Below are 23773 nucleotides of genomic sequence, written 5' to 3'. Positions count from 1 at the left end.
TTAGTTACACACTGTGTACTTCATGTAACAAAAAACCAAACATTGTAAGTGGAAAGCTAAACAATTGGTTTGCTCATGAGAACTTTCAAAAGCACATCTTTCAGTAAAAAATATTATTTCTTAACCCTTGAAAATCTGCAGGCATTCATACATCCTGTACTTGTCCTAAACATTGATTTGATATTAGAACCTGGATCATGCCAAGGTCTAGCAACTCATGAGAAAAAAAAAGATATGTTTAAAATATAGCCTTGAATCAAGCAAAATTTATGCAAATTAGTTCAAGATATATTATTTATCTTTATATTAGATAAATGCCCAAGTATTAGCCCCAGTTCTGAACTGTGGTCTGGCCAGTTGGCATTGCTCCTCCAATACAAAGAGGTCAGAAAACTGCCAGATAACTCTAGGTGCAAATTATTCCTAGAGCAGAGTGGGAATGCGTAATGGCTCTCTGCACCTATTAGTGTAGGGATGGGAGGGGACTTTTGGGGGAAATAAAAGGTATGGTTGGAGGACACTGCTATGTTGCTGTTCTGGGCTGTCAGATGGCTCCTCAGGGACACTTGAAATAAGTTAGAGAAACAACAGTTTAGCCTCTACATCCCACAGGTGCGAGGTAGTGTTAAGCCATCAATGTCCCATTGCCATGTCTCTTGTACTGTGCCTCCTGATAGCTCAGATGTGGGTCCCCAAACTTCACATCTCACATCTCAATACCCCTTCACTTTTGGGTGGGTATGGGTGAAAATCTTAATCCAGATATTTCCAACCGTTCTTTTCTTTTGAATGCGCTAACCCAAAACCATGGACCCAATCACCTACAGAATCTGGGTTGTTTGAAATCCAGATCTGAACTGGGGGTTTGGGCCAATGTCTACGTTACATGTATTTTAGCACATCTGAATGTATATTGTTGCCTGTTGTCAGACTAAATGTAAACAGCATGTCTCCTTAGTAAATATCCCAATACGGGAAAATTCCTCAGTATTACAGCAATGCTCATCATGCTACTTTATGTTTGTTGGTACAGAAAATTTGATAACTCTTTGTTTTCACAGATTCAATACAAAGCCTTAGCAATTCACAGTCTGTTGAAATTTAGCTAACAATTAAGCGTTGTGGCCTGATCTTGTCAGGTCCAGAACGCTTATATTCAGTGGGGGTTGAAGATACTCAGCACATTACAGCATTGAGCTCTGTGCGCTAATTTAGGATAATGGATGGATTCAGGTATTCTTTAGGGATCAAAAGAGAACACTCAGGGTATTTCATTTTACATAGTACTTATGTCTAGTCCATTAATGTGATTAGACAAAAATTCAAAGGATATTTTTGCATCAAGATGTATTGCACATGTGTGATTGCAATACTCACCCTACAGACAGCGATACTGACTCTCAAGGAGCTATTAGAGGATGTTGCATCACTAGCCCCATCACTGACCCAGTAGCTTCATCAGACATATTATAGCCTATGACAAAAAAAATCTCTCAGTAGGCTTTTGCACAACAGACTATAATGTCACTGAAGGAGATATTCCTCTACATCAGTGGTGGGCAACCACGAGACAGTTTGTTTACATTGACTGTCCACAGGGACATGCTGGCCGCTACTTCCCACAGCTCCCATTGGCTGGGAATGGTGAACCATGGCCACTGGGAGCTGCGGGTGGCCGTGCCTGCGGACGGTCAATGTAAACAAACTGTCTCGTGGCCTGTCAGTGGATTACCCTGCCGGGCCGCAGGTTGCTCACCACTGCGCTACATTCTATCATGTCAAACAACCATTGTTCAAATTCAATAACCCTCTAATTAGGTATTTACCAGATCCAGTAAATATTAAGCATTGTTAAAACCTCCTTTATTTATTACCTACCAATCAATAGTCCATTCAGACTATTGGGTAAGTTAACGATGTTATTACAGGTACTTTTTTTTAAAAAAAATACCACCGTTTGAGAAACAGAGGAAATGTAAGTAAAGAAATAAACACAATCAGTTAAAACTGATTCAGATCCATGCAGGATCTGTAGCATGAGAGCTGAATGTATGCAATGATACTCCAGCTTTAACATATGCACACAGTTTTTCTTTCTCTATCATTTCTTTCTCACAATGACATAAATTAGGGGCTACGGTCTCACTGTGGATGCTCAGAGCTAAGCTAACCATTCCATTCCATGTGTGGTTTAAATCAACACCTCCCCTGTTTTCTCTTGAAATGCAATACAGATTTTGGTGAATAATAATTTCCTCCACATGAACATCATTTTGTTTGCCATTAATTTGATAAAGATTTCCCCACCATGTAATATGTGAATATGTTTACTTAAGAAAACATCATGAGTCCAGCAGCCTAATCAGAATCCACAAAGGAACTCTGAAGTGCTTACGATATTGTGTTCCCTTTTGGATTGCTCCCCGTACCTTCACTTAATGATCACAGCTCTAAAATGCTCACATTGAAGTGAATGTCTTAGCCTAATTATTTGCTAGTATCTGATAACATTTTGCCACAAAAATGTTTGTTTGAATGTATCTTGTCAAAATAATGTCTGTGTTTAGGATTAGCCACTGCTTGGCTGAAGACTTATGTAATCAGCTTACTTTAAGATTAATTCATGAATAAAATAAAAATACCTATTACCACTTAATTTGTATAATAGCTATTTATTATATTTTAACAGTCCAATTAAAAATTAATATGGACTGTAAAACCATAAGATCATGTAAACATTAGACTGTTTATATATCAGATCTTGTGTCTCAAGATATGATTATGCAGCCCAGACCTTTCAGGTTTGCTGAATAAAAAAAGGTCACAAGTGAAATGAGATGAATATTCTCAAACTCACCTCTATGCAGACATGTACACAGCAACATACTGTCTCCCCTAATTCATCACTCTCAGATTTGAGAGGTGGCAGAGGTTTCATAGAATGGAAGTGGATTGATGGAACCCAAGAGGTGAGTTATCCCTTGAGTGGGAATCAAAAGCTACTGAAAGAGCAGTCGGATAAAGCCTTCTGTTGTCACAGCCCTCTCTTTAGTTCGTGTTACACCTTTGTGAGCAGATAGTGCTTTTTCCTTTGTTTGATTCTCTGGTTTTGGCCTTGACTGTAAGGTTAAAATACCTCCAGTTCCAAAGAATGGTATTTAAATGTTCCATTTACATCGCATTGGCTTTCAGAAAGTTTTCTGTTCTCACAGTTTATATCTTTAATTAGATCCTCTTCTTATATTTATTCACTGTCCACTCATATTCAGTCTTGCCATACCTCTGAGATCTATTATGTTATTGCATGCATTGGAAAGCAGATCTTACCAGCAACTATCTTTGAAAGGTCCTTCTTCAGTGAATCACCATCTTGATGTAAAGTCCTGCAAGGAGCAGAAAGTAAGAAGGAGCTGAAAACTCTCCTCAGTTCACTTTGGGCCTGATTCACCTCCCACCAAAGGCTGTGACAAAACTCCCATCAACGTCATTAGGAATGGGATCAGGTCGTCTGTAATTTGGGAATCTGCAAGTAAAGGCTGAACAACAAATGATTCAAAGAGGATCAGCACCGACAATATTTGATACTTCTCCAAACCATCTGAATCCTTTGGGTCTGCAAATCTCCCAATCATAAATGCTTTTACATGATTTTCGTTACTTCCTTCCTGCCATTGCACCAGAAATACCATGAGGATAACTTTTCTCACAATATTTCAGGACTCTGCTTCCAGTCTGGGACAGAAGGAGGAAGGGCAGAGGCATGCAGAAATGAAAAATAATTTGTAAACAAGTTATAGCTTGTTGCTGTTGATCCTCAAAAAAAAAGTTTGTTTCAAAATCAATCTAATTCAGCCCTTGTGTAAGAAAGTGTAAATCCATTGAGGACTTTCACCCATTTATGAAAGGGATGATTTTTGTCCAGTAAGTCCTAACTCTGGTCCTTAACTCATCACCAAGTAGAATTTACAAGTTATTGAGAGACAACTCTCTCCGTGTCCTGCCTAAAACATCAAACACATTTATTAACCTTCTGGCAACTCTTTGTTTTCCCTCACTGCTTGAGGACCAACAGATCCTTCTACATAGTGAAGAAAGCAGCTCTGTGTACCATCTGGAAGTGCTCCATGGACCCTGACCACATTATGGGAACCACCATTTTAATAGTATGAATACCCACTTTAATTATTTTTAGTGTTACTTATGGTGAGTATTTATTGCAGCTTTCCCCCATTTTTTCAACTAGCTACATTGAGGAGCACAGCTATGGCATAACTGCCTATGCCTCCCCAATGCAAATGCTGACTCTGTCTTTAGAATCGGGCTAAAACCGTGGTGTGGGCTCTAACTATTATGAAACCAGTACAGGACTGCTGTGCTGGAGAGACAACATGCCTAGATTTTGTGCAGAGGTCTGTGTAGGGGTCCTGTGGATTGAATCAGAGAACAAGCAGGACCAGTAGCTTCTTGATTAAACAGAACTGTTGGATAGTGCACCTCATGGAGGTGGCTCTGATGAGATGGAAAGGGGTGCAACAGGAAAGTAGCTGCCCTGCTTTGATGCCTGGATGAAGAAGAATTCCATCCTCCTGAATGCCTGCAGAATTTTCCTGGTTATTCAGGCTGTGAGTTGGGTAAAGGACTTACCCTAGAATGAGTTAATTGGATTAAAGTTTTAGCAACTCTGTATCCACTCTGACTCATCCCATGGTCAACATGCTGTTAATGGAGTGGTTCAATTTTTTAATTAATTAATTAATTAACTTGCATACTATAATTACAAAGGTACCCAAAATGTTGTGGTTTCTGGTTTCTTTTGGATTTTTTAGTTTAGTTGAATTTTAGATGGCAAGCCAGAAATGTTGGTTGGACTTCGATCTATTTTCTTTCAGATTTGTATTATAATATAAAATTTATGAAAACCATGTAGCAGTTTCAGGTTAATTTGTTGTTATATTTGCGAGCTTATTTCATTGCATTATTAAAACATTTAGTACCATATGTGTCACTAATATTCCAAAATGTAATTAGCATATTTAATCAAAAACAATTAGAAGCAAACACTGCTTCCCTTTTTAAGTAATAAAATATTTATGGATGGAATAAACAAATGGAAAACCAAAAAGCACTTTGAGGTGTTGATTTCTCAAGAAAAAAAAAAAAAAAAACCACAGGAGAAGATGACTTCCAGCCTCTAAACTCCCTCTGGAGGATTTCTTGCCTGGTTTTACTCTTGGGAACTTCAATCGTTGTATGACAATTCCAAAGAAATAAAATTTCATTTCAGTTCCTCAATACTGTAATAAAAGAAGATACATGAAGTGAGGAAAGTTGTGTAAATCCCAACTTGGAATTAGCTGTGCTTGCTGAAACCTTTCTTGTGAGCCATAAACCATTTGAATGCTGATTAGGGTTGGAGAATCTTGATAATAGCAACTCAGCCCAAGATCCAATAAAATTAAAAAATAATTGATCTTATTTCAGCCAAACTTTAACATCTTTACTGCTTTACCCACGACATGGGGCTGTGGAAAACACTTCTGGTTCTCATTCATTATCTCTGCTGCGCATCATACTGATATAATTAAAAGTGGCCATTTAGGGCTATGGATCAAATAACTCTGCTATACTTCTAAACACTTTATCCAGCTCATTGGTAATGATATCATGGATGGCCAGGAATGCAAGTAGGCGATACCCTCCAGTACACAGTACCAGCAAGAGATTTTTAATGGGTATGGGGTACCAGAAAGACTTGGGGCTAGCCCCACCCTCCAGGAGTGGGTCTTTGTTTAAGTTTGTTAGCCTATGTATTGTACTGTTACATTGGTCGGGAGTCCTCAAGAGGGGAAGAGTGGAGGGGACAGAAGGTGTTTAAACAGTGTTTTTGATTCTGTTTCTGCCCATTGGTCTGAATTATCCATGACATCCATACCGCATCACATCAAGTCCAAATCAGTAGAGGAATGCCTCTGTTTGCACTGACCAGAGGATGTTTGGATTCTGATGTCAGCCCAGTTCTGCAGCCTTACAGGAATCAGGTGTTGTCCCCAGCGTACACAGAATTCTTCTTTGCAGCCAAACCAGTCTAACATGCATTTTTCTAATTGGAACTGGAGCAGCAAAATAAAGAAAACAAATGCCTCATTTTCCAGCTTTCTGGGTGAGAGAACTACAAATGAAGACTAAACCAGCCGCCTCAGGAATCTGCCAAGAACTTTGCTGAAATATGTTCCTCATCTTAGCAATGGAGCTAAGACTTATCACACATCTGCCCACCTTTATTCGGATGAAGCTCCTTCTGACCTGACAGCTCAGGCATTGTCAGTTTCATCCACAACAATTTACAAACTTGGAACCTAATCCTGTAAACCCTTAATCATTTGATCAATCCCATTGAAGACAATGGGACTATTTGCATGATTGTGGATCGCTTTTGTGGGCTGGTAAGAGTTTCAGGAGTCTGTTCCTATAAAGGAAGTTGAATCCCACATTGAAATACATTTGGGTACAATACCATAAAGCAGTTTAGGATACAGTTCAACTTAAAATTTGTCTTTTAATAAATCATACATATGCTGAAATGGTTCCTCACCCAACTTCCATATTCCATATAAACAGACTGAATACTACATATATTGGGGGAAAGTGAGTAATTAAGCATGTTGATGTTTGTATATACAAAGGGAGTTGTAGGAGGGGATGGGGAGAGTGTGGAGGCCCCGGGCTGAGGCTGGGTGGGGAGAAGTCACATGGAGGGTCACGTGGGGAGATCACATGTCCCCCGCCCTTGTGTCCCTCCCATAAGTGCAGTACCGGCAAGAAATGATTTCTACTTGCACCACTGTGGATTGCACACACCTAGCCAACTGTTTTGAGTAAGTGCAACCTCTTAGCAAAGCTGCACCCTTCAATCTGCTAGCTGCTATCCTGTGTATGAAGCATAATCCATCCAAGACTATAGTTATCAAGAATCGCTAGCTTACATGTTGTCATCTAAGAACATCAAAGCAGTCTATATGTTTTAATTTGTTTCTGGTAAAAATACTTTTGATAAACCTGTGGTAATTTTTATTCTTCTTCTATCCTCACATGGACCATGTTGTAACATTTTACACATTGCCTTTTCATACTGAAATACGGGAAGCCCAGAAATGATGTATGAAAGGCCTTTGCTTACCACTCTGTTTAAATACAGATGTTTGCAGTTAGCTGAAAAAGATACCAAAAGCCCAGAACTCCTGAGATGGATCAGGCACTTCTAGGCTAGACTGATCTAGAAAGAATCTCTCTTGCAAAGGAATAAATAGGCCGCTTTTCACCTACTGAAATATTGCTACACTCTGCATGTTGTTCTGTAAATCAGAATGTTCCGTTTGAAACACAGTCAAAAGAAACAAAATACGTATGTAACACTGCTGCCTCAAACACGTGAGTGGGGGGGGGGGAACTTCTGAAATACAGAAAACATTTGTTCAAGTCTCCAAGGAAAATGAAGTCAAACCAAACAAGCATATAATATAGATGTATGCCTCATGGGCAAAGTTACCTCTAAGCCCATATGTTTTAACAAATTAAGAGGTAAATAATTTGCTGAAGTTACAGTGCAACCACATCAGAACACCTCTGGAAATGAGATATCTCTGTGTTCCAACTGTTATTTCCTGTGAAAATGTTTTCTTTTAAGAGAAATGCACTGTTCTGTTGCAAGCAATGCTACTGTAAATAGCTATTAACCCTTTAGGCCCTCTGCAAATGGTGTGGTCATTTGAAGTCTAGCCTGCCTGCTAGATTTATATCTGCAAGCGACTGAAAGAGATTGATAAAATTCAGTTTTTCAATTAGAAAAATACCACCAGGGACTTCCTTGTGAATGAAAGGTTACTACATGTATCATAGGATCTAGCACATAATTCTGCCATTAAAACTTTAATATGTGAAAAAAAATGCTAGTTTGGTCCCCAAATAGTTAACTTTCACTCTGTAACTTTTCATTTTAGTTAGTCATGAATATATCTAACATACAGAGGCCATCAAAATCTCACCACTAGAGACTATAAAGTCTACTTACATAGGGTTCCTGGGATTTTTCATGTTCTTATGGAAAATATCTCTGAAATCCCCTAGCTGAAAATTTTGATCTCATTTGTGGATGTGAGTGATGCTGAGAAAGGGTTGAAGAGTGAAGAGAACACTTTTCTTGCATAATTTCATTTGTCAGGAGAATCTTGCCGCTGACATTGGAAGAGTGATTTAATTGATTTTAATCATACACCTGAGATTGGGAAATTGAGCCCTCTGTCCTGAAAAATAATTCTTGGCTTCCATGAGAATGTTTAATTTGCAGCTAATAGTTTTTTCTTGAAGTTTTGTTGTGAAGTTTAGAAAATACAGCTCAAAGGCTGATACACAGAACTGTTTACTGCAATCTAAGACATCAGTAAAGCAGGGTTATTCTCTTTGTTTTTCAATAGTACTAAAAGATGCCTATTCACATGCAGCTATTACTTCTCATTCATGCGGGAATAATATAGATTATTTCACACACAAAAATTGGAAGCAAAAGCTCTATCTAAAGATTTTATAATGTATACAAGAGAGATACAGCAATATACTTTTGGATGTGGGGGGTGTATCCTAGAAGAGTCAGAGGGGCTTTGATAACTCACCACTGGTAACATTTAACCAGAAAATGTCCTCTGGCTCAGTGTGGCTAGATGCTCCAGTTCACTGTGTTTCTGAACTACCATAATGTATCAGCGTAACCTTGGTGGTGTTTTGCTCTATTTTAATGATGTTTCAGTACAATGCAGTCTTTTACCTTGAGTTATCTTTTGTAACTCAGTTCATAATAAACAAAAATTGTTCCATTGTTATTGTTGAAACACGTGAATAAAATCAGATTATTTTTTGCATGGCAAAGTGCCAGAGCATTTTACAGTTTTGTCACAGTAAAACCTCCATGACCTTCATGTTCTATTATTAAAACAATTAGATTGGCCTAAGGTCAGCAAGAATTTTTTCCTCCCCAACCCAAATGCATGAACATTGAGGAAATACTTATTATTGCCCTGTAAGACTCTCACATGTTCCTGATGTAAATCTGCAAGTTCAAAATATGTCCTGTTCCCTGATGATCCTGAACATTTGCATAAAATATTTGAATTAGGAAAACTCTCAATTCAACAATAGTGGGTAATAATACTATTGAAGGGACTGCCCTCAAAGTGCTTTTCTATCATGTTGGAACTACAGACTATTAGCAGATTGTAGCAAAACCCTGCCAGTATATCAATGCCATAGAAGAGTTAGTCTGTTTAAGCCCCTCCGTTCTACCCCATTGCAGTCATACTATATTAACTTAATGGGAGACTATGATATTTCAGGATGACAGAGGGATTTTGGTGTGATTCTATTTCAGTAACTTGCTAGTATCATATTCTTGACGTTGCCTTTCAAACAAAAAGATGAGATGAATTCCTAAACAAACTGGGTTATATCTTTGGGCCATGTGGTCCTGTTAAGGCTTTCCTCAGCTGAAAGGCAGTGAGCTAGGAAGGAACCCTGTCTCTAACTGCCTGGGACATCAGACAGGCACTGTACATCAATGGTTTCTCTGATGCCAATCCCTAATGTCTACTTCAGTGGTTCTCAACCTATGGCCCACGTGCTGCTTGTGTCCCAGTCAGCACACAGCTGCAGCCCATGTGACATTCTCAGGGCCAAACAGGTACTGTTGGATGATGCCCACTTATGAGGCCTGCATATGTGGCCCACAATGGTAAATAGATTGAGGACCACTACCTCTAGTAGTCAGGCTGGACGGGACCTATATCCCAAAGGAAGGAGAAGTTGGGTGATCACTTAAATATAAGACAGGGATTCTACTTGCCTTGTCAGGGTGTATAGTTCCTGTGGGCTCTATACCACACACTACTAAACTCAGGATTAGGCCATATGCAATTGCTGAGTATGAACTTCAGATTTGAGGCCACATCCTTTTATAGGTTCATTTGAAAATTAACAATGTCCTTAGGAGGCAGCGCTTATCTCTGGCCAAAACTTTAAAGATCCAGTGATAATTTTAAAAACTTTGTCTATAGGAATAATACTATGCGTATCTTTTCTGCATTTCTCTTTCTCTTTTCCAATTAGATGGGACATTTTGTGAAAACAAGGATCTCTTTCTTTTTTTTTTTTTAAATTGAGGTCATCGGCTCCTGCTGCTCATTCCTCACTTAGCACATCGTTCTTAACATCATGAAAAGATGCTTTACACGTGATTATAATTACTAGTATTTGTTTAGTGGCAAAAGTGTGTTTGGTCCTGTACCAGAAATAAAGACTACACAGAAATAAAGACCTGCTCCTGTTGAAGTCAACGGTAGTATTGCCATTGACCTCAATCGGCGCAGGCTAACTTTAAATGTAGTTTTGCTGTCTAGAGCCTCATCATGCCAAAGACAACACCAATGGACATTTGGGCCAGATTCTCAGGTGGAATAAATTAGCACAGCTCCCACTGATTTACACCAGTTGTTGGTCTGTCTCTTTTGCATCTACTACTTTTGTGTCTTTTGTTTCACATCTACTACTATGCAACCTTATGGAGTTCATCGAAGTTGGTCCAATAAAAGATATTACCTCACCCCTCCTTGTTTCCCTCATATGGGCAGCTAGCCGTGCTGGGTGGTGCATAAGGGCAGGGGTCTGGGATGGGTAAAGTCACATCCAGCCCCTTTGGGACACCTGTTAACTCCAAGTGAGTAGGGACAGCTCAAGACTTGAACTCTCCAGAACGCAGGTCTGGAATTCTGCCCAGCTCTATTGTGGGTGTGCAGTGCAGCACAATGAGGCTACCCTTGCCTGCTTACGCACCAGGCAGCATTCCAGACTTTGCATTCTGGAGCGTGCCAGGCTTGCTCTGTCCCTTATTCCCTAAGGAATAAGCATCAATTTACTAAACAACTGCAATTCTGTTTCATGGAAATGTTCCTAGTATGACAAAAGGAAAGGGGGAATTAAAACAATACAGGCCAGATCCTCTGCTGGGTCATTAAAGTCTATGGAGCTGGGCCAATTTACACCAGTTGAAGTTCTGGCCCTGCACAGGAAGTGTCAGCAGAACTGCTCTTCTACAGATTGTGTTTCCAAGTGATCAATCCTGCACATTAATCATCAGTTTGTTTCATCCTACTCTTCTGTATTTAATAGGCTACAATGTGTGATTTTTGCTAACCTGGTAAATCCACTTTGATAAAGCAGACTGGTTAAGAAGAAATAATAATAAAAACTCACAAGTTAGGTGAAGTTAAGAATGTGCAGCATGTGAATTTGCACAGGTAGGGAATGTATTTAGCAAACAGGCCCCAAATGCTCTGACATTAATTAGTTAATGTTTGTAAAGCAGTTTGAAGGTGAACAGCACGGTGCAAGTGTTAAGTAGCAGTATTATATAAACTAGTGTGGTTCATCATGCTCCTGTAGTTATAGCAACCACAACAACCTTGATGATGCCTCTTAATGTTGCTGACTTTTTTATCATTACCCTCCAATGATGATTAAGTGTCATTTGTCTTATCATTTTAAAGTTATCTGTAACACACATAATAAAGTTTACATAATTATAGCCAATTAATATAATTTGCATGCATATTACTGGGAAGGTGAAGAAAATGTTTTATCACCTAGCATGTAATTTGGCTTATTTAACTATTTCCTTTTCACCCTCAATGATAGGTTGTCTATCCTTATAAATGACGAGAACCTCAGTAAATTCTGTTTTGAAGAGTCTTCACTGTGTTAAGTCTCTAAAGGTAGAGCTAGCATGGCTTTGTAAATGCTGAAGAATGAAATTTTCTGGATGCCTATTACAGGAAGGTGTTTTGTTTTGTTTTTTTAAATCACACTTTAGACGAGCGTGGCCCTTCCTAATGAAATGTGGGAACAAGTTGCTTTTTCATGAAAGCTTTGAAAGTGTGCATGTACTGTACTTTGTAGCTGAGCTACAACAAGACTTTAAGTGAGTAAACAGTGTTTAGATTGAACATGAAAAGAGTGAGCATGAAAAGACAGGTTCAGAATATTACATGATGCTTTGCAAAAGTGTAAATATGCCTGCCTTTATTTATTTATTTTTCTTCTTGGTAAATGGCAAACGTTTACAACCCAACTAAAACAGTACCAAGAGAAATCTTGTGTTTGCTCTTTGGAAGATATTCAATAAATTATAGTGAGCTGCAAATGTCACTGGATTGGGAACTGTTAGAGCTTTACCTTTAAGTCTTTAAGTAAAGACTTGCAGCTGGTGCAGTGGCTGGGTAATCCCTAATGATAAGCTCCTTTTAATGTGGGGGTGAGGCAGTTTTCATACAGCTATTACTGCATTAACCTTACTCTAGGTATGGTGCAGGTGTTCACAATATTGTACTTTGCAGCCTTCCCTACTTTATTCTTCCTTCTTATATCTCAACCCTGCTTTAAAAGATCCTCTTATACCATGGTAAAAAGATTGCAGTTCAAGCCTATTATCAACAAAAACCTGCCAAAAGGGCTACATTGTCAGATTTTATGATGGTACTAACTATTCTGTTGTTCTCTGGAGACCAAACTTAGACCATTAAATTCACTTCATTTGTGATTTCAGTGCCCTGGACTGCAGACATAGGTCTTTTGATGTAAAATGCTAGTACAATAATCAATGGTACCATCTAGTTCCTCTTAAAGTATATCATAAAAGTGTAATGGTACCTTTCTAAACAAAAGGTGACAATACTCTTGTATAATACAATTGTATGAAGATGATGTTTTCAGTAGACTTTATTTGATATTATGATGTACAAAGACTTTACACATTGGAATAAACTGCGTAGCTGAGTTCACTCTATTATTTTCAGTAGACTGACTATATTGTCTGCACTAGAGAATAGATAATTTTCATGCAATGGGGAACTATTTTCATATCCTCTCCATGTAATAGAAGAGATTATAAACAGGCTGGGATTACTCAAAAACCAACACATGCCTTGTCTACAGACCCATTTAAGACAAAGTCTGCCTTCCAAATGGTGTTGTTTAATAGGGAAGCTCCCAGGACTTGCTTAGTTGAGTTGACAGACTGTGGCTATTTATAGTAAATGTGGAAAGTATTTGAAAATTAAATTTTTACCAGTAGAACTTAGTTAATTTTTTCCTCGGGAGACTGACTTTCTGTGGAAAGACCCTTCTTGTATACCCACAAATCTTCAGTGCTAAACCTATTTGTAAACAAACACAAGTGATAGCTCATTGGCAAACACTGAACAGATTTACAATTAATGAAATTGTTGCAACAGAATACACAGAAGAGTAACTATGGTTGCAGTCATGTTCCTGTCATTGCACACACAGGGATATATTGCAATGCACTCTACATTGACATCCCTCTGCAGCAAACCCTGCTTTAAAATAAAAACAAACCCAACAACAAAAGGTATGTGTTGTGCTGAAGTGCCAATGTTTACATTTGCCAGAGATTCATGCTTAAGCCAAAACCCCTCATTGGCAATCAACTACAAAATTGGCCCAAATATTACAGATCAGATTTTTTTCCCCCTGTGAATTACTATATTGTTCCCAAATGCTGGGTTTGGAGAAGGGTTCTTAAGTAGTTCGGTTCTGATCTATAGTGGAAAGGAAAAAAACAGTGGTGATGAACTGGGGCCTGATTCTCCCCTCAACGCCGTTTGCAGGATAACCATCACTTCAGTGAGAGTTACATGTATCCTGCAGTGAATGGAGCAGATAAAGAATCAGGCCCCTGGACCTGAAATATTCGATTCTACCAAATGTGAAGGATGTGAATGATTGTTATTCCTCTTTCAAGTGAAGTCTGGAGAAGGCAGGGCTGCCAACAAGCTGATATTCCCTTCAGTTTTTACGCCCCCCCCCCCCCAAAAAAAGAACACATGTTTTGGTCAAGTTCAGAAGCTCTTTATGATGGTACTAACTATTCTATTTTTCTCTGGAGACCAAACTTAGACCATTACATTCACTTCATTTGTGATTTCAGTGCCCTGGCCTGCAGACATAGGTCTTTAGATGTAAAATGCTAGTACAATAATCATAAGTAGCAGAAGTAAATATGAGTGAAATTCCATGAAACGAACATGCAAGGTAGGTAGGGTGTGTGTGTGTATGTGTGTTTGTGTGTGTGTGTGTGAGACAGAGAGAGAGATTCTTCTCTCTACAGGGAAAGAAATTAAATCAGAAGGACTGTAGCAATAGCACATAAGGTCAGTGGCATGGCTAGGATTTTAGAACTGGGGTATTACAGGGTCTCCACAATATTTTTAAAGCAGGGGTTCAAGGGGGGAAAAAAGGAAGCCGACCATGATGCATAGCACTTATGGAGTCAGACGGGTAGTCAGATACCTAGCTTTCTATAACACTGTTAGCTACTCTATATGAGATGCAAAAAGAGAATTATTCCAATGTAAGATACGTAAGAAGCCATGTCTTATAGATTCTGCTTGACAGGTCATCAAGTAGTGTATTACTTGCTCTCTCAACCTTGGTGTTATGGCTTTGGTAATGGCCCAAAGGTTGTGCCCACTGTACCATTGAAAATGGGAAAATTGTTCAGTTAGCATGTTTTGCACAGTCTCTTAAGTTGATTTTTCATGATTTCTTATGTAAACACAAGACCATAAAAAACATGAACTTTGAAGAAAAAAAGTGCTTTGTAAATCCTAAGTATTATTCATCACTGAAATCAGAATCTGTGATCACTTCAGCTGTTCATTTAGAGCTCGCGCACCTTCCAGAACTAAAATAGGAGATACAGCACCAATGAAGTGGGTGAAAGTCAAATGCAAAGTGCCCTCCATCAGCCTTCTGCAAAATGTTATAGTCACTAATGACTTTTGATTGTTCAAAGAGTCATTTAGGCATATAGAGGTGGGAATTTTACTTAAGTCTTAAGGAAAGTGCCTGTGCCGATTTGCAGTTTCACTTCCCCGCCACTGCCACAGTCATTTGCTGAGCTTTATTCATTTATTTATTTTTCCTGCAGCAGTGAAACAAATTTCTCCTTGAACACAACTGCTGCTGCTGCGCCTCTTTTTCTCCTTTTGTTTTCCTCTGTGGCACTATTTAATACATGGGGTTACTGATTCAGAGCAAGTTAAATGGCAACATACTCCCTGACCAATGATTTTTATTCACAGGTAAAGGAAGAGATGCTGTCACCCCCACCATCACATTAAGCTTTTCCTCTTGCTTAATTTTTTGTTCACAAATTAAAATTTGGGGGCCTTGCCATTTAAAAAATAATAATTCCCATTTAAGTAAGCAGCTTGTTTTTTAGTCTTCCTGATCTAACTTATATGACTTTTCCCCCTTTTTCTCCTTGCATGGCCCCACCCCCATCCACCACCAAAACAGCAATAAAATGATTTTAATGTTAAAAGTGCTGTGATGGAACACAAATATAGAAGATCAATAAGAAATGTTTGATTAATGCCTGTTGTGAATTCATCGTATTAAGCAATTGCTGCATGTTTACAATTCCAGTATCCATATGACCTTACAGTCACAGCTGGACTTCTGTATTTTGTGAAATAATAAGATCTAGCCCGTGGCACTTTCAATCTGTACACCTAAAGCGTGTTACAGAGGTTCTGAAATATTAATATTACTATTGCTAATGGCACCGAGCTTTCATATAATGCTTTCCATAAGAAGAGTGCAAAGTATAACAAATGGAATCAGCAACATTATCCCCAGTTTACAGCTAGGGAAACTGAGGCACAGAGCGGTGAGCTGACTTGCCCAGGCAGTTCACTGGACAAGCGAGGAATATAACCCATGTCTCTTGATTCATAGGCTAGTGTCCTCACCAGCTTTCATGATCATCTTGAAGACATTTTGTAATGAGAGAAGTGGCACAACAATCTGTGTTTTAATGTTTAAATTCAGTCTGTGTGAAGCTTGCAGAATGATAAGTAGTTACTTTTCTTTGGTGTAAAATGTTTTATTTTTTTCCATATGGCAAATTGACCAAACTTTTTCAGGCAAGAAATAACATTTCCCTCTTTAATAAATATGGGGTAAGTGTGACTATTACTGTTTACATTATGAACACAAAGAGCCAACTTCAGACCTCGTGTTAGTGGGTGATTGATTTCAGTGGAGGTCTGAATTTGGCCTAAAATATGATGCATAAGATTGGAAGACTGAGTAGATGCCATTCCTCATTATTTTATTTACTAAACCTGTTTCAGCAATTAATGGTTGGCAACATTTAGATTTACAATGATGCCAATTCTGCCTTACTCTTCCCATCAACATTTCTGCTGTTGTACAATGGTTTCTGCAAGGATTACACTTTTCTCAGCTATCCCTTCATTTCAAATAATCTCTGATATTATTTTACTTAAAAATTAGGTTGCCTCCCCATCATTGATTGCCCAGATGGTCATCTTACAAGATGGAAAGCAACCTGACAACTGGCAACCCTCCAATTCTCAGAGAAGATGCATAGCATTGGGCATAAGTGCCAGTATTTCAGGTGGGTTGAATAAAAAAGATGACAGTGATTAAAGGAGTAACATTCAGTAAGTTTGGGAGTTGGCTATTATTATTATGTGCATTCGTTACTACGTTATGTTGGGGCCTTTCATTCTTTTAAGAGTAACTACAAACTTCTGTTATACCCCGCAGACACAGTGTTCTGAAAAGCAAACTCTCTGCTCTCCTTTCTCTTCTTTCTGAGCTAAGAGTAACTTGTACTTAGCTCAGAAAGAAGAGAAAGGAGAGCAGAGAATTTGCTTTTCAGAACACTGTGTCTGTGGGGTATAACAGAAGTTGAAGCACTTCAGAAGCAGCAGTCAGATGTTCTTGGCCATCAGTAATACTTATTATTAATTAATAATATCTAATTCTTACACAGCACTTTTCAGCAGCAGATCTCAAACCACTTTACAAAGAACATCAGTACAATTACAGTGACCCTATGGATGGATTTAATTAATTATGCCAGATGAAGTTGGGAACAGGAGGACCAAACTTTTTGCTTTTTTATATGCATTTTTCATTTTTGTATTTTTATGTGTCCATACAGATAAACATACTATGATGGGCATAATTCAGCCTTTATGTGCATGGACACAGCTCCACTAATGTCAATAAAGTTCCCCCATAACAGATTTTTGATCCCTCCTGTGCAAATGACAAAGTCTAATGTAATGAAATTTAATCAAAATTTAAAAAGATTCCCCTCCCCCATTTATTTCAAAGTTATACTTGGATCTTGAGCCAGCATTCTTGGTGCAAACTCCAACAGAAGTCAGTTGCAGGTTATAGAGGTGCAAGAAATAAAAGACGGCCCTTCTGGCTCATTTTACTATGGGCACTGAGTGGAAGAGAGAGGAAGAGGGAGAGATTTTCCATATCAATGATGGAAATCTTTTGAAACTGTTAGTTGAATGAAAATGTAGAAAACACAAATCACTTAGCTTTGGTGTATGTGATAGTATGGGCTAGCTTTATAATTGATATTAAACACAGTGGCAGAGACTGATATTGTTGTAACCAAACACCAGGCTACCTGAGAGACAGCAAACTAGAATAAATAGAATAAATAGATAAGATACTAAAAGTTAATGTGTTGCTTTTTATTTTGGCTTTGTTTTGGCTCTCATTCTCTCTTGCCTGCTAGTTTGGTTCTTGGAAGAAAAAGAGAGGTACTTACCATTGATTTTCTCCTCTGCAAATGACAGAGTCGATTTAATAGCAAAATTTCAATACCTGTAAAAGAGATCATGTTTTAAGTTAGCTGACATGTTTACAGCTTGACCCACTGCTTCAGTACAAAACAAGGCATTTAAAAAGATCTGGGATAGTTCCCTGTTTAACCCCTCAAAGATAGAAATACAAGGCTCCCATATCCTCAGATATGAATATTCCAAGTTTTGTTACTTGTATGCAGTTTTTAAGGATACGATTCACAGTAGGTCTGGCCTTAAACACATGCAACACAAATGACTGCACCACAACTAAGGTGGGGCAGAGTTTGTCTGGGGCTTACCCAGGAAGGACAGCTCTGCTTTGTGGTGGTGGTGGTGGTGGTAGTCGGGGAGGAAGGAAGTCAGAAACTGCTGTATAAAAAAGGTTCTCAGTGGTCAGCTTTTCAGCAATGACTCACCCCCTTGCCCCCGAGGAACATGAGGTCCAAAGGGCATAAAGGTACAAAACCTGGGTAGGGCAAGTTTCTTTGTTCCATGCAGCGAGGAAGCGCAAAGCGTCAGCGGAATTGAGATTTTGGCTCCAGGCTTACAAGTTGTCTATTTTGTTTTCTCTTAAGGAGCCTTGTCAATTCAAGGATCCAGAGAATGGGTCGCCTATGCGGCCCTCCATGGAGGGTGGTTGTTGCAGCACCGGGTCAAGGACAACGCAGCTGCTGGTGCACCTTGACGATCACACATGGGACAATGGGTTCTTTCTCCCCAGTAGGGCTGCTAGGCAAGATGCCATTTGGAGATGTCTGGGAACCCGGCTAGGTTGGGGAAGGGAGGCAGCCAAGCAAATTGCTGGCACTTCCTTGTGGTGGATGTCCAGTGCAGGTCCTCCATAGGGAAGGCAGCCAGTGACCAGATAAAAGGCCTGGTAAAGGACTTAAAAGGAAGACCTAAGCTGGGGCACAGTTTGTCTGGGGCTTACCCAGGAAGGACAGCTCTGCTTTGTGGTGGCAGGGGAGGAAGAAGGTCAGAAACTGCTGTAAAAAGGGTGCTTGGTGGTCATCTTTGCAGCAATGACTCCTTCCCCCCATCCCCCACCGAGGAATGTGAGGTCCAAAGGGCATAAAGGCAAGTCTCTTTGTTCCACGCAACAAGAAAGCCAGCATTCACCCTCCCTCCCCTAGTGGAGGCGAATGGTAGGCTGGGTTAGGATCTGCTGTGGGCATTACGCTACTAAGCTGGGGCACAGTTTGTCTGGGGCTTACCCAGGAAGGACAGCTCTGCTTTGTGGTGGCAGGGGAGGAAGAAGGTCAGAAACTGCTGTAAAAAGGATGCTTGGTGGTCATCTTTGCAGCAATGACTCCTTCCCCCCATCCCCCACCGAGGAATGTGAGGTCCAAAGGGCATAAAGGCAAGTCTCTTTGTTCCACGCAACAAGAAAGCCAGCATTCACCCTCCCTCCCCTAGTGGAGGCGAATGGCAGGCTGGGTTAGGATCTGCTGTGGGCATTACGCTAGTCACTCCTTTTATAGGGGGGCTGGGAAGGAATTTTTCCCACACCACTTGAATTGGCGTCAGTGGAGTGAGGTTTTTTTCGCCTTCCCCACAGCGGGTGTGAGGGAGGACCTTTTTTGGTGAGAAGAAAAGACGGTAGGCCACATGTCGCAACTTATTTTGTAAGGTTGGGTGGATGTCCAGTGCAGGTACTCCACAGGGAAGGCAGCCAGTGACCAGATAAATGGCCTGGTAAAGGACTTAAAAGGAGATACTGGATAAAGAAACAAACGGGGGAGGGGGTTGGGGACTCCTTTGATTGGTACAACTGGGAGCCAACCCAACGGGAGCCTCCCCGTTCTCATAGCCCACCTTAACCCTCTTACGAGGGTGGTGGATGGTAATGTCCAAGCCAGGGGTCGGCTGGGGGAGCTGTATGGAAATAAAGGGGGGCTGGTGGAAGCCCTGCAGAACTGATTTGAATAAACATGGATTTGCCCACACTGTACACTTTATCTGCCAGGTAGTCCCAGACATCTATGTAATAAAGTTGTGGCCTGATTAAAATCCATAGCGTCTCCTGTCTTTCTTGCTGTGTACCCAGACAATAACTGCTTGGAACCCTACTTAGCTTACCAACACGGGGCCCAAACCCTTTCTTCATCAGTGACCATAATGGAGGCCAGCTCAAGGCCCCAGCCCATTCCGCTTCAGCAAAATCAGCAAAGAAGCATAAACCTGATTGGTGCTTAGAATCCTGTGAACTAAGTTTGTGGACTGCTGTATTATACAGATTGAACTACCTATTGAGATTGCAAAATGGGTGAAATAAACTGAGCCTCAGAATAAAAATTCATCTAAATTGTTCTGAGTTCAAATACTGATTTTTAACCTTTTGGGAGGTTAATGCTTTCAGCAGAGCTTTTCTACAAAGTTTTACACTATACATATGCACATTATATGTCCAAATTGCCTCCAAGCTGACAATCTTTTTGGTGCATTAACTACTTTACTACCAAAGATCTAGCCAGATTATTTTTCTTTTTAATTGCTGAAGAAAAATATTTCAGAATAGTCTATTCTGTAAAATCTTTGAGGTAGCAAACATATTCAAATCTTAGAGCAAGTCTATCAGTAATAGCTCAAGTCCATCAAACTACCTTAGTGTCTTGATTGATAAATATGTTATGTTTACATTATGATTACTGCATACTATTTTCTGTCACTGCTAATTTATTTGAAAGTCTTAACTTGGTAGGTTATGAATTCAGTAGCATTTTATAATGAGGGTTGTTGAAATAAATCAACCCTTGAAAATAATATTAAAAGAAGGGTGCAAAATCTTTCACTACATAGATCCCAGAATATGAATAGATGTGACACACACAGAGACAGACAGACATATTAACCTCTTATAAATCCTTGGAATCTAAGCCCTTTAAGTGTTACTGCATACAATTCTCCCATAAAAAGAAGCATATAACATTAAAGCTCTATATCAAAAGTGGCTTTAATATTGAAAGCCTGCACTATAGACAGACTGAGAAGAGGGGAAGAAAAAAAGACATCTATACCATATGTATCATACATATGGATTTATTTTATTATGATTATATTATAATTATTTTTATTTCAGGCTTCTAGTTCTGTTTGCAAATGATTCTATTTTTTGTTTCTAGCTTTTCACAGGGCACATACATAGAGCTCTGTGGTACATGGGGCTCTATTAAGCTGCTGTTCGATAGTTTGGTGATATTCAGACAATATTGAAACATTCCCAAATGAACTTTGCAGGGAGACATTTTCATTCGCTGCCTCCCTCCTCATGCATATTAACAAATGGTATGCAAGGCCTCATTTAATTCACTGATTTTACATTCGGATCACTTTCTCTTTTACAGCTATTTTTACCGGGCTCCATTAATCTTTGTTGAATACAATGGCATACATCTTTAATGCGGCCGCTGTCAAGTCATATTTCAGTAAGAGCTGCAAACTGAATGACAGCAAGCAATATTAATAAATTTAACATAGACTATATCAATTTTTAACAGAATGAATGTGGAAAGCTAAATGTATTATTTTTCATTTAAATCATAGGGTTTATCACCAGTTAAGTAGCAGCGATTTCAGGAAACTTGTGACGTGCCGTACAAATAGATTTACATCTCATTAATAAGTAAATTAGGCAAATGCCTTTCAAGTTCAGACAAGTACATAAGTGTAATCTCCATATTAAAGGAGTAGTCTTTGATAAACCACTGAGGAATTGCAGCAGCCAACTATGTGACATGTTGCCAGTGCCTGAACTCTTCCACATTCCCACCTTTAATTACACTGGTTCATTACTAAAGAGATAAGTGTCTCTCCAGTTAAGATTCTATAAATGAGCAGCATGCAGGATCCTCCCAAATCATTTTTGCAGAAACCATGAAAAGGTGGTAACAGTTATGAAAAAACGAATTATCACCTGCTCTCTTTCTTCCTTCCCTGTAATAACATTAAAATATTAAGATGAATTCCTTTTAAATCTCTGAAAGAAATTGTCCATTACGGGGTGCTATTTTGTTTAAGAAAGAAAAGGGGGGGGTGGGAAATGTAAAAAAAAAAAGGAAAAAAAAACTCCTGTGAATTTTTTTTAAATTTCCCTTCTTAAATCCCAACAGAGATAATTTGCTGTAAAATTTAAACCCAGTGAGAACTTGTCTGTCTGTGTTAAATAAAAAAGTTACGGTTGGTAGGAGACATATTTTTGCAGTAGCTTTAGTGATTATAGGAAATTACATGCAAAGCCAGAGTTCTGATCCTAAGTTAATTTATAATTGGAAAAAACTTATTAATTAGCTATGTCATTCTAATTAAGAATTAGAAGAGTGTGCATTAGAAAGTCAGTCAATATCCAACTGACAGAATTAAAAAAAAAATCATAAGTCTGCAAGCTGTATAGCTCTGTCCACTATCTCTCTGAACTTCTTTTTAGGAATGTTCTGATTTCTATTAGAAACTAGCACTCTGCATACAGATATCTTAAAGAAAGAAACATGGCTTTTTGTGTTATTGAAAGAGAAACCCAAAAGTGAGCTGTAAGAGGATCTCTCTCTATTTTGTTGATGTAGTACATTTTTGCCATCCAGGAGATATGTACACTTAGGGCCCTGTCCAACTTTCAGTCAATGAAAACAGATGTACATAAAAACGCATGCAGTTGTATACAAGAATGCACGCACATATGCAAGAGACCTACCAATAATCAGACACAAATATACATACATACAGACAAAGGGACTAATTTTGAGGCCCTGGATGTCTCTTGATGTTTTCTCTCAGTATGGTGGAATTTTCAAAGAGCAAATTAAACATTAAAATAGCTACAAAGTTCAAGCTTTTTTTTTTTAAATCATGTCTGAAAAAATACAAAGTGCATATTTGGGGACATAGTTTTCACAAGTTTGAAATATATTTTTGTTTGGACAAATATTGCAGAGAGACAGCTGCAAAGAGTCCCCACAAAAGTTGAAACACAGCAAAACTGAAAAATGGGACCAGTTATTCACATTAGGACTTGAGAGTTTGGCAATACAAGAGGACAAGCAAGACTATAAAACTAATGTCGCAGTTAATTGCATCCTTAAAAAAAAAAAAAAAAGCAAAATACTGTGACCTAAAGCTCTCATAAATATATTCACCATATTCTATATTGTGGATTTGCTTTCGATTAGTCTAAGGGATGGGGGTGAGGGAGCTGGAATGTGCAATGATGGAATTCAGTTTACTTATTTGAATACCAAAATATGACCCACTATCAATGACATAAAAAATCTTTTGCATTAACAAGTTTCTACTCTCTATTTGTTTTCCTAGCATAACACAATATTCCTTTAATATGCTACTAGTATCATAGCAAGTTAAGTTTCAGAGTAGCAGCCGTGTTAGTCTGTATTCGCAAGTTAATGATCTGTTGTATGTATAGAGTAAGCTTGTTACTCATTTAAATCAGAAGCAAACTTGGGATTTTTATGAAATTATTGGACTTTCACGTTTTAATATTCCGTGTACAGATGTGACAAAATAAGCATAAATAGATATGATACTAATGCAGCACGTCAATGGGGTGACTCCCACTGATTCAGTGGGTGCAGAGTTAGACCAACGCTGAGCTCCTGTGAAATCTTACTCAAGAGATGTATTTGCATAAACCTCACAATGCTATAAAGCATTGGAAGAGAATTTTACTGTTTACTGATGAAACAACCAGCTTCAATGTTGACATACTTTTCAGAACATCACTCTTTTTAAACCATAATAGGAGGATTGTTGATGATAGGAAATGAGTAAAAGAATATAGTTGACTGAATTTTTGGTCCTTTCTTACTATTCATGTAGGGCATGCACACCATATATTGTTAATTAATGAATGACAGTCTAGACCTTAAAGATGTGGTATTTCTTATCATTTGGAAATAAGAGACAGAGACAGAAAATGCAATGTCATCTTTCTCAGAAGAATTCTCCTCTGAGTAATTTGTTCACATTTAACCTGGTCAAAACCAGTGCAGGATATTCAA

Source organism: Eretmochelys imbricata, chromosome 7, assembly GCF_965152235.1.
Source record: "Eretmochelys imbricata isolate rEreImb1 chromosome 7, rEreImb1.hap1, whole genome shotgun sequence".
Taxonomy (NCBI): Eukaryota; Metazoa; Chordata; order Testudines; family Cheloniidae; genus Eretmochelys; species Eretmochelys imbricata.
Note: the sequence above shows the minus strand (reverse complement) of the source record.